The sequence below is a fragment of the Loxodonta africana genome, chromosome 4 (genome assembly GCF_030014295.1).
Source record: "Loxodonta africana isolate mLoxAfr1 chromosome 4, mLoxAfr1.hap2, whole genome shotgun sequence".
In the NCBI taxonomy this organism is placed as follows: domain Eukaryota; kingdom Metazoa; phylum Chordata; class Mammalia; order Proboscidea; family Elephantidae; genus Loxodonta; species Loxodonta africana.
The window spans coordinates 143,332,120-143,344,885 of record NC_087345.1 but is presented as its reverse complement, the minus strand read 5'-3'; the positions used below and the strand labels follow the sequence as shown (position 1 = coordinate 143,344,885).

Here is a 12,766-nt window from a genome sequence, read left to right as displayed (position 1 = left end):
TGATTGGCGTCCCAGAACAGGGAGGGGGGACAGAAAACACAGAGAAAATAGTTGAAGAACTCCTGACAGAAAACTTCCCTAACATCATGAAAGACGAAAGGCTATCTATCCAAGATGCTCATCGAACCCCATTTAAGATTGATCCAACAGAAAAACACCAAGACATATTATCATCAAACTCGCCAAAACCAAAGATAAACAGAAAATTTTAAAAGCAGCCAGGGAGAAAAGAAAGGTTTCCTTCAAGGGAGAATCTATAAGAATAAGTTCAGACTACTCAGCAGAAACCATGCAGGCAAGAAGGGAATGGGACGACAAATACAGAATACTGAAGGAGAAAAACTGCCAGCCAAGGATCATATATCCAGCAAAACTCTCCCTGAAATATACAGGTGAAATTAAGGTATTTACAGATAAACACAAGTTTAGAGAATTTGCAAAAACCAAACCAAAGCTACAAGAAATACTAAAGGATATTGTTTGGTCAGAAAACCAATAATATCAGATACCAGCACAATACAAGGTCACAAAACAGAATGTCCTGATATCAACACAAATAGGGAAATCACAAAAACAAACAAATTAAGATTAATTAAAAAAAAAATACACATAACAGGGAATCATGGAAGTCAATAGGTATAAGATCACAATAATCAAAAAGAGGGACTAAATACAGGAAGCATTGAACTGCCAGATGGAGAGTGATACAAGGCGATATAGAACGATACAAGTTAGGTTTTTACTTAGAAAAATAGGGGTAAATAATAAGGTAACCACAAAAAGGTATAACAACTCCATAACTCAAGATAAAAGCCAAGAAAAACGTAACGACTCAACTAACATAAAGTCAAACACTATGAAAATGAAGATCTCACAATTGACTAAGAAAAACGTCTCAGCACAAAAAAGTATGTGGAAAAATGAAATTGCCAACAACGCACGTGAAAAGGCATCAAAATGACAGCACTAAAAACTTATTTATCTATAATTACGCTGAATGTAAATGGACTAAATGCACCAATAAAGAGACAGAGAGTCACAGACTGGATAAAGAAACACGATCCATCTATATGCTGCCTACAAGAGACACACCTTAGACTTAGAGACACACACAAACTAAAACTCAAAGGATGGAAAAAAATATATCAAGCAAACAATAAGCAAAAAAGAAGAGGAGTAGCAATATTAATTTCTGACAAAATAGACTTTAGACTTAAATCCACCACAAAGGATAAAGAAGGACACTATATAATGATAAAAGGGACAATTGATCAGGAAGACATAACCATATTAAATATTTATGCACCCAATGACAGGGCTGCAAGATACATAAATCAAATTTTAACAGAATTGAAAAGTGAGATAGATGCCTCCACAATTATAATAGGAGACTTCAACACACCACTTTCGGAGAAGGACAGGACATCCAGTAAGAAGCTCAATAGAGACACGGAAGACCTACTTACAACAATCAACCAACTTGACCTCATTGACTTATACAGAACTCTCCACCCCACTGCTGCAAAGTATACTTTTTTTTCTAGCACACATGGAACATTCTCTAGAATAGACCACATATTAGGTCATAAAACAAACCTTTGCAGAGTCCAAAACATCGAAATATTACAAAGCATCTTCTCAGACCACAAGGCAATAAAACTAGAAATCAATAACAGAAAAACTAGGGAAAAGAAATCAAATACTTGGAAAATGAACAATACCCTCCTGAAAAAAGACTGGGTTATAGAAGACATCAAGGAGGGAATAAGGAAATTCTTAGAATGCAACGAGAATGAAAATACTTCCTATCAAAACCTCTGGGACACAGCAAAAGCAGTGCTCAGAGGCCAATTTATATCGATAAATGCACACATACAAAAAGAAGAAAGAGCCAAAATCAGAGAACTGTCCCTACAACTTGAACAAATAGAAAGTGAGCAACAAAAGAACCCATCAGGCACCAGAAGAAAACAAATAATAAAAATTAGAGCTGAACTAAATGAATTAGAGAACAGAAAAACAATTGAAAGAATTAACAAAGCCAAAAGCTGGTTCTTTGAAAAAATTAACAAAATTGATAAACCATTGGCTAGACTGACTAAAGAAATACAGGAAAGGAAACAAATAACCCGAATAAGAAACGAGAAGGACCACATCACAACAGAACCAAATGAAATTAAAAGAATCATTTCAGATTACTACGAAAAATTGTACTCTAACAAATTTGAAAACCTAGAAGAAATGGATGAATTCTTGGAAAAACACTACCTACCTAAACTAACACATTCCGAAGTAGAACAACTAAATAGACGCACAACAAAAAAAGAGATTGAAACGGTAATCAAAAAACTCCCAACAAAAAAAAGCCCTGGCCCGGACGGCTTCACTGCAGAGTTCTACCAAACTTTCAGAGAAGAGTTAACACCACTACTACTGAAGGTATTTCAAAGCATAGAACAAGACGGAATACTACCCAACTCATTCTATGAAGCCACCATCTCCCTGATACCAAAACCAGGTAAAGACATTACAAAAAAAGAAAATTTTAGACCTATATCCCTCATGAACATAGATGCAAAAGTCCTCAACAAAATTCTAGCCAATAGAATCCAACAACACATCAAAAAAATAATTCACCATGATCAAGTGGGATTTATACCAGGTATGAAAGGCTGGTTTAATATCAGAAAAACCATTAATGTAATCCATCACATAAATAAAACAAAAGATAAAAACCACATGATCTTATCAATTGATGCAGAAAAGGCAGTTGACAAAGTCCAACACCCATTTATGATAAAAACTCTTACCAAATCAGGAATTCAAGGAAAATTCCTCCACATAATAAAGGGCATCTATGCAAAGCCAACAGCCAATATCACTCTAAATGGAGAGAACCTGAAAGCATTTCCCTTGAGAACGGGAACCAGACAAGGATGCCCTTTATCACCGCTCTTATTCAACATCGTACTTGAAGTCCTAGCCAGGGCAATTAGGCTAGACAAAGAAATAAAAGGTATCCGGATTGGCAAGGAGGAAGTAAAGTTATCACTATTTGCAGATGACATGATTATATACACAGAAAACCCTAAGGAATCCTCCAGAAAACTACTGAAACTAATAGAAGAGTTTGGCAGAGTCTCAGGTTATAAAATAAACATACAAAAATCACTTGGATTCCTCTACATCAACAAAAAGAACACCGAAGAGGAAATAACCAAATCAATACCATTCACAGTAGCCCCCAAGAAGATAAGATACTTAGGAACAAATCTTACCAAGGATGTAAAAGACCTATACAAAGAAAACTACAAAGCTCTACTACAAGAAATTCAAAAGGACATACTTAAGTGGAAAAACATACCTTGCTCATGGATAGGAAGACTTAACATAGTAAAAATGTCTATTCTACCAAAAGCCATCTATACATATAACGCACTTCCGATCCAAATTTCAATGTCATATTTTAAGGGGATAGAGAAACAAATCACCAATTTCATATGGAAGGGAAAGAAGCCCCGGATAAGCAAAGCACTACTGAAAAAGAAGAAGAAAGTGGGAGGCCTCACTCTACCTGATTTCAGAACCTATTATACAGCCACAGTAGTCAAAACAGCCTGGTACTGGTACAACAACAGGCACATAGACCAATGGAACAGAATTGAGAACCCAGACATAGATCCATCCACGTATGAGCAACTGATATTTGACAAAGGACCAGTGTCAATTAATTGGGGAAAAGAAAGCCTTTTTAACAAATGGTGCTGGCATAACTGGATATTCATTTGCAAAAAAATGAAACAGGACCCATACCTCACACCATGCACAAAAACTAACTCCAAGTGGATCAAAGACCTAAACATAAAGACTAAAACGATAAAGATCATGGAAGAAAAAATAGGGACAACCCTAGGAGCCCTAATACAAGGCATAAACAGAATACAAAACATTACCAAAAATGATGAAGAGAAACCCGATAACTGGGAGCTCCTAAAAATCAAGCACCTATGCTCATCTAAAGACTTCACCAAAAGAGTAAAAAGACCACCTACAGACTGGGAAAGAATTTTCAGCTATGACATCTCAGACCAGCGCCTGATCTCTAAAATCTACATGATTCTGTCAAAACTCAACCACAAAAAGACAAACAACCCAATCAAAAAGTGGGCAAAGGATATGAACACACATTTCACTAAAGAAGATATTCAGGCAGCTAACAGATACATGAGAAAATGCTCCCGATCATTAGCCATTAGAGAAATGCAAATTAAAACTACGATGAGATTCCATCTCACACCAACAAGGCTGGCATTAATCCAAAAAACACAAAATAATAAATGTTGGAGAGGCTGCGGAGAGATTGGAACTTTTATACACTGCTGGTGGGAATGTAAAATGGTACAACCACTTTGGAAATCTATCTGGCATTATCTTAAACAGTTAGAAATAAAACTACCATACAACCCAGAAATCCCACTCCTCGGAATATACCCTAGAGATACAAGAGCCTTCATACAAGCAGATATATGCCACCCATGTTTATTGCAGCTCTGTTTACAATAGCAAAAAGTTGCAAGCAACCAAGGTGTCCATCAACGGATGAATGGGTAAATAAATTGTGGTATATTCACACAATGGAATACTACGCATCGATAAAGAACAGTGACAAATCTGTGAAACATTTCATAACATGGAGGAACCTGAAAGGCATTATGCTGAGCGAAATTAGTCAGAGGCAAAAGGACAAATATTGTATAAGACCACTAGTATAAGATCTTGAGAAATAGTAAAAACTGAGAAGAACACATACTTTTGTGGTTACGAAGAGGGGAGGGAGGGAGGGAGGGAGAGGGTTTTTTATTGATTAATCAGTAGATAAGAACTGCTTTGGGTGAAGGGAAAGACAACACTCAATACATGGAAGGTCAGCTCAATTGGACTGGACCAAAAGCAAAGAAGTTTCCGGGATAAAATGAAGGCTTCAAAGGTCAGCGGAGCAGGGGCGGGGGTCTGGGGAACATGGTTTGCGGGGACTTCTAAGTCAATTGGCAAAATAATTCTATTATGAAATCATTCTGCATCCCACTTAGAAATGTGGCGTCTGGGGTCTTAAATGCTAACAAGCGGCCATCTAAGATCCATCAGTTGGTCTCAACCCACCTGGAACAAAGGAAAATGAAGAACACCAAGGCCACACGACAACTAAGAGCCCAAGAGACAGAAAGGGCCACATGAACCAGAGACCTACATCATCCTGAGACCAGAAGAACTAGTTGGTGCCCGGCCACAATCAATGACTGCCCTGACAGGGAGCACAACAGAGGACCCCTGAGGGAGTAGGAGATCAGTGGGATACAGACCCCAAATTCTCATAAAAAGACCAAACTTAATGGTCTGACTGAGACTAGAGGAATCCCGGCGGCCATGGTCCCCAGACCTTCTGTTGGCACAGGACAGGAACCATCCCCGAAGACAACTCATCAGGCATGAAAGGGACTGGTCAGCGGGTGGGAGAGAGATGCTGATGAAGAGTGAAGTAATTATATCAGGTGGACACTGGAGATTGTGTTGGCAACTCTTGTCTGGAGGGGGGATGGGAGGATAGAGAGAGAGAGAAGCCGGCAAAATTGTCACGAAAGGAGAGACTGAAAGGGCTGACTCAAGAGGGGGAGAGCAAGTGGGAGTAGGGAGTGAGATGTATGTAAACTTATATGTGACAGACTGATTGGATTTGTAAACGTTCACTTGAAGCTTAATAAAAGTTAATTAAAAAAATGTCATGTGCTTTGAAATCCTTTCTCCTCTGAAATATCGGTTTGCTTAAGAAGACAAATGTTGCAGTTCTGGGCTGTGGGGCCAGGGGGCGGGGGACGGGGAGACCTGTCTGCTGAGGGGATGCTGAGGGGATGAAGACAGCTGGTCTGGGCACCTATTTGTCTGGAGTATGGGCTAGGGACTCAGGATGTTAATTTACAGTTAAATCTAAAGAAGCAAACTAGTTCATTACCTAAGGGCTAGGTTGCTGATTATCTTTAACTGTGTCCTGCGAAGCCCAGGCATTCTGCCGTATTCTTAGGGCTTGGCATGTGCATCTCTAATTTGTAGTCTCTACATCTATAATACATGTCTACATTAAAATCCATACATGATTCAAAAACAGAGACAAAAAATGTTAGCTCAAATCATGATTTTAACACTTTTTAACTGATTAACATGTTTCAAGCAGGACCCTCCACAAGCTTTACTTGTTTTATATCTAAAATCAGGAAAATAATAAGTAACTCCCAGGTCTATGAGGATAGAAAGAAATTACCATCTAAAAACATTTCGTAAACTCCTGTACAAAAAAAAAAAACTACACACTATAATTAAGGATGAGAATGAATCATTCTCATTCGGGGCCTACCCTGTTTTCACCAATATCTTAGAAAAATGAAAATAAAAGTTATCCAAATCTTCCCATTTCTCTTCCCACTCTCATGCTCCTTCCTCTGGGGCTACACCCAGAAAAGAACAACAGCCACTGAAAAGTAAAGGAGGAAGTCCAAGGGCCTGGAACCATTTTTTTCAAATTCAACCCATTGCCATCTAGTCTATTCTAATAGGCAAACCTGAGAGACAAAGTAGACACACAGGGTTTCCAAGTTTGTAAATCTTTATGGATGCAGACTGCCACATCTTTCTTGCAGAGCGGGGCTTTGAACCAATGACTTTCCAGTTAGCATCAAGCACTTTAACACTGCGCCACCAGGGTTCCTTCTTTAAAAATCAAGAGAGCATCAAAATGATTTGGAGGGCTTTTTAAAACAGAATGCTGGGACCTCATTAGCTCTGATTCAATACATCTAGGTGAAGCCCTAGAATCTGCATTTCTATCAAGCTCCCAGGTGATGCAGATGATGCTGGTCTAGAGACCATATGTGTAGAACCACTAGTCAAGAGGGGACCACCTTAGTCTGTTTTGGAAGCCTCTTGACAGATTGAAAATACAGCCTCATGTGTTCAGCATTTCTGTATTTCCTTCTAGGGTGGACCAGAGCTTCACTGTTCTCTTGGATGATCCAGTTCTAGGTGCCCTGGCAAGAAAGCACAAGCAATCCCCAGCCCTGATTGCCCTTCGCTACCAGCTACAGTATGGGGTTTTGGCCCTGGCCAAGAGTCACAATGAGAAGAGGACCAAAGAGAACATGCAGGTGATGAGCAGGGCTGTGAGCATCTGGGGAGCTAAGTCCTAACCTTCAGAGGCATTGTTCAGTGTAAGGCTCAAGACATCTTAGGGCCCTTTTGTTATCTCTGGCATTTCCCATGCACATATGCCTTATGTACATTAGTTAGGGTTTTTCTCCTTCTTGTACAAGAGAGGCTGACTGGGAAAGGATTGGGCAACAATCAGAGAGTTGGACTCTAGTGTTCCCTGCAATTTACTCTGTAACCCTGAGCATGAGGCATGTCATTTTCATTTCTAAAAAGAAGTAATTGGATTAGGTGATTTTTCAGACTCCAGTACTCTAGGATTCTTTTGTCAGGAACCAGTTGAAGGCTCCGAGTCTCTCTCTCCTCATGTGTCCACCTAACGAGACGCAATGGATGATTCTCATCTAACCTGCTGGGTCTCTGAATTGTGAGGTCCAAGGACCTGATGACAATCTCTTCCTCCCTGAGTGCCTACAGAAAGGGACCCTATTCCTGGAGCAACCTAAAATGTTATTGTCTGGTTTACACACACAAAAATTTTTTTTAATTTATATTGTATAAAAGGTATAGAAGGGAAAGTAAGTCTCCTCCCAATCTGTTTCTCAGTTCCCCAATCACCCAATCTTCCTCTTCATACCAGTCTCTGTTGGTCTTTTCCCGTGTGGCTTCCCAGATATTCCCTATTGTCCACATGAAGTCACTGGACCAACACTCTAATTTGATATTTAAACAAATATAATTCATTGAAGGAATGAACCACGAGAGAGCATACCTTCAGCTTACCTGTAATGGAATGCTTTGCCTTATAGGCACAACAGAAACCCTGGTGGTGTAGTGGTTAAGTGCTAAGGCTGCCAACCAAAACATCGGTAGTTCAAATCCAACTTGTGGTCCTTGGAAACTCTATGTGACAGTTCTACTCTGTCCTATAGTTTGCTATGAGTCGGAATCAACTCCATGGCAACTTTTTTTTTTTTTTCTTTCTTAATGGTTATTAGTAGCGTGGAAGTGAAATCCTCAGTTTAATTTCTGAATGGAGTGCTTAATTTTAGTTCTGAAATCTCCCCAATTAGACCTACTGGCACCTCAATATTTAAAAAGTTTCTCACACATCCCTCTTCATCAAGCCACTGCCTAGGGAACAACAGATCACCCATGAAGATTTTACCAGTCTTCTGCAAAGACCTAGAATCTCTGTGAATGATTGTTCTGTGTGAGTCTTTAAACTGTTTTTTCCAGATGTCTTCTCTCTGCGTGGAACTTGATCTCACCATGTTTCTCTTTGAAATCTAGACCTAGAAGTCTTTTTTCTTATTGTAGCTAGGCTGCTCTTCTGGAAGTTTTCTTACATTTTGGATGCTGTTCCTTAGCAACCAGACACCATTTGGTCTTTCAGTACCTGAACACTATCCAGCTTCACCTTGCTATAGCTTTGGGTTTTATCCTTGTGGTGAACAGATTCTGATCAGGGAGAAAATAGGGAAAAGGGCCACATTAAAATAAATAACGAGCACTGTAAACAGGGTTTGACTTCAGAACCAAACCTTTTTGAAAAATCAGCTTTTCCTAAGTACATAATTCATCACCTGGTCATATGCCTTGAAAGTTGGCTATGGCAATGAGAAACACAATGCATTATATATTTAACAAGCCTTATAATAATAACTGGAAACCCTGGTGGTGTAGTGGTTAAGTGCCATCGCTGGTAACCGAAAGATCAGCAGTTCAAATCCACCAGACACTCCTTGGAAATTCTATGGGGCAGTTCTACTCTGTCCTATAGGGTGACTATGAGTTGAAATTGACTCAAGGGCAATGGATTTGTTTGCTTTTTTTTTTTTTTGTTTTAATAATAATAATTACAGTGATTAGAAGAAGAAGACAGGTTAATAGAAAGGAACATATCCTACACCCAATGTTTTGGGGCAACCAGCTAAAAAACGTCAAGGAAGGATGGTGGTGTGATAGGGGAATGTTATGTAACCAAGAGGCCTTTTGGAGTATTTTAGAGATGTCTTGTTCTAATCCTCTAAGGTATTTATCCTTGAACAGCAAAAGGTGTTGAAGACAGCACAAACACCTTCTTGCTGAGCTAAAATAAAGTCCAGTGTAATTTAGTTGTCTAACACTACCTTTGCTAAGGACTCTAAAGAGTTTTGTTGTGTAGTCATTCTGTCAGCAATACTATTAACAATTTGGGCCATAGTGGCAGATAGATTATGAATGGATTTTTCTAACTGTACAATTCTAAACCATGGTATAGTAGTAGCATGTAAGAAAGACCATCCCCATCCTGAATAATCAGTTATGGGATTTCCTGAAAGGGCAAGGTCTCTCTTCTGTTTGGATATTAATTCTGAATCAATGATCTATAGTCAACTGTCACTGCATGAATGGATACTCATGGGAACTCCCAATATTTTTAAAGTACATTGGCCTATCATACTCTAGCACCTAAACATGGCAAACTCCAAGTATAAGATGAATTATTGGACTTTTTTGCTGCATAATTTGATCCTTTACATAAAAAGACATATTTAGATGGGGCATATACCATGTCTTTCCCTGTTTGGATATCAGGAAATGGGATAGAATGATTGGCTCATTTAAGCCAGGTTGTAGTTAATGAGCCATCACAAATGGGCAATTCTCCAAAATTCAGGGTTTTATAGAGATAAGTACAAACATGAATATTTGGATTAAATTCAATACAGCCTTCAATTATTAAGGGATAATATCCAGGACTATTAACCAAAACTTTACACCTTGGGATCAGAATAGAACATTCTATCCACACAAGGGAAAGATTGAAACAGGGAATTGACAGATAAGTATATAATTCTGGAGGTAGCCACAGTAATATGGAGGGCTTGTTTAAATGTTTTCTTATAATCCATAGTAAAATTATGAGTGAGTTTATAATCTAAGACTGGTGTAGCAAGATGATCAGAGTGGTCCTTATGGATATTGGGACCAAGGGACATGTCCAACATTCTGTTAAGTTGCTGGCACTGGCAACTGATTGAGCATCTGTGGTTGTAACAAAAATAGAAAATTTATTATAAACTCCATAATAAAAAGGTTAATAAACAGTATAGTAAACTAAAAAGGAACTTAACGAACATAAACACATTTTATTTTCCAGTAATTCACTAAGAAATGAATACAAGTAGGTAAAATTATTTCAAAAAGTTTATAAGTATTAAACTATTCTAATAATTGGTATAATAAGAAATAAAAAAGTTAAACTCCTAGGCTTAAGGATATTCAATGACTACTAGAGCAAAAAATATATAATAATTCTACAAGTGAACAAAAATAATCAAGATAATTAAAATATTAACAGTTAAGGACCAGAGTTCATAGATTTTCGGCAGGTTATGTGCCATCTCGCACTGTGACTTTGGGGTCAGTAGCTGGCTTTGAAGCCATTTGTTTTAAACTGCTGACATACTCTTTCAGTTTGAGTTTCAAATCTCCAGCTGGCTGGCAAGTCTGGCTGGTTTCTTTGACTTTCTTTAACAGTGATAAATTAACCAACGGGTTAATTCTCTCTAATTTAGCTGCACCAGGATTAGTTAAAAGGACAAGGATTAGTTAAAAGGACAAGGTCCCTTCAACAAGGTTCTAATGAATCTTTTAGCTGAAGTCTTTTCCAATAATATTGGGTTAATATTAATTAATGGAGGAGGGTCACATTCTGCTCCTCAAATTCCACATTTGGCTTTTTCTATTCAGTATATTTTAATCATAATTTTTCTTTCCTGGGCCAACTAACATATGAATTAATTGATATAAATTAGCTAATCTTGGCTGATAAACATTAATAAGGACCGTGAATTCTTCAGTAAATTTATGAGAATCTTCACGTAAATTTGAGAAATCATTGGCAATACTGTGTAGTTCCATACGAGTCCAAGGAACAAAAGTGATAACAGGACTCCGGATTTTCTCAAGTGCCCACTTCTGGTTCTACAGGGTGAATTTTAAAAGGCATTTCAACAACAGGCTCTGAACTTTCTGACCTTCATCTGGCTAGTTTAGGGCTCTTTGATATCGCCTTCTCGGAATTAGAAATTTCATGAATAGAACATTCCATCTTTGACTCTTTAGTAGATTCTCTTGAAAAAAAGAAGTACAGCAGAAAATTCTCAGGAGGACAAGGAAGAAGAGGAGGATATAGAGGGGAGGTTGCAGAAGGGGGTCATAGGGAGCTGCAGCAAGTGTTGAATACAGCAGAGCCCTTGGCTTTCCAATTATTTTTCTTAGTCAATTCAGAAGCTGAATTCTGCAGTTCTTTATTCTGTTTAGTCAATTTAGGTACAGAGTTTCATAGAGAAGATACTATTGATGGTGTTTCTGATTTTAAGTTACCAAGCCGAAGAAAACGTCTCACTGCAATTTTTTTTCTTTTTAAATCCGGGCCCTCTCTTCTAATTCACTGTCTAGATGATTTAATCTAGCAAGTTCAAAAGTTCTGTAGTTTTGACCATTCATCCAAACTGCCTGTAGTAAAGACATGCCAAATTAACAAAAATAAGAAAGAGGAAGAACAATAATGCTTATTTATATAATGAGCAAGAAGAAACTCTCTTTGTCTTAGAATTGGCATTCCACATATTTCCAGAGTCAAGGTAGATTAGCTTAAGAAGCTTTTCAAACAAAATGTCAGAGCTCTCAGCTTCTGAGAACTGGCTTATTTGTTTAACAAAAGAGTGCCACAGAGTTAGGAAATGCAGCTTCTCAAGGTTCTGAGGTTTTTAAGCAATGACCCTGAGGTACCTGAAACAAAAGGATATGGTCTATTCAAAAGACAGAGAGAGAACAAATCCTTCAATAAAAGTCTGGGGGCCTCTGTTCAAAGTGAGCAGGGATTAGACCCAAGAGGTGTTTACCTGCTGCAACTCCCAGGATCCAGTGAAAAGCAGATAGGCACCATTTGTTAAAGAGACAGTCTTTTCCTCATTTAACTGACTTTGGGCCTTTGTCAAATATCAGCTGTTCATATGTGGATGGATTTATGTCTGGATTCTCTATTCTGTTCCACTGCTCTACATATCTGTTGTTGTACCAGTACCAGGCTATTTTGACTACTGTGGCAATATAATAGGTTCTAAAATCAGGTAGTGTGAGGCCTCCCACTTTGTTCTTCTTTTTCAGTAATGCTTTACTTATCTGGGGCCTCTTTCCCTTCCACATGAAGTTGGTGATTTGTTTCTCCATCTCATTAAAAAATGTTGTTGGAATTTGGATCGGAATTACATTGCATCTATAGATGGCTTTTGGTAGAATAGACATTTTTACAATGTTGAGTCTTCCTATCCATGAGTAAGGTATGTTTTTCCACTTACGTAGGTCTCTTTTGGTTTCTTGCAGTAGTGTCTTGTAGTTTTCTTTGTATAGGTCTTTTACATCTCTGGCAAGATTTATTCCTAAGTATTTTATCTTCTTGGGGGCTACTGTAAATGGCATTGATTTGGTGATTTCCTCTTCCATGTTCTTTTTGTTGGTGTAGAGGAATCCAACTGATTTTTTTATGTTTATCTTGTATCCTGATACTCTGCTGAACTCT

General features: G+C 38.2%; 1 pseudogene; it reads left to right on the top strand.

Moving 5' to 3' along the window:
- The window catches only part of LOC111750855 (prostaglandin-E(2) 9-reductase-like), a 35,064-nt pseudogene extending 27,402 nt beyond the window's left edge, over window positions 1-7,662 (top strand).
- The last annotated feature ends 5,104 nt before the right edge of the window (window positions 7,663-12,766 follow it).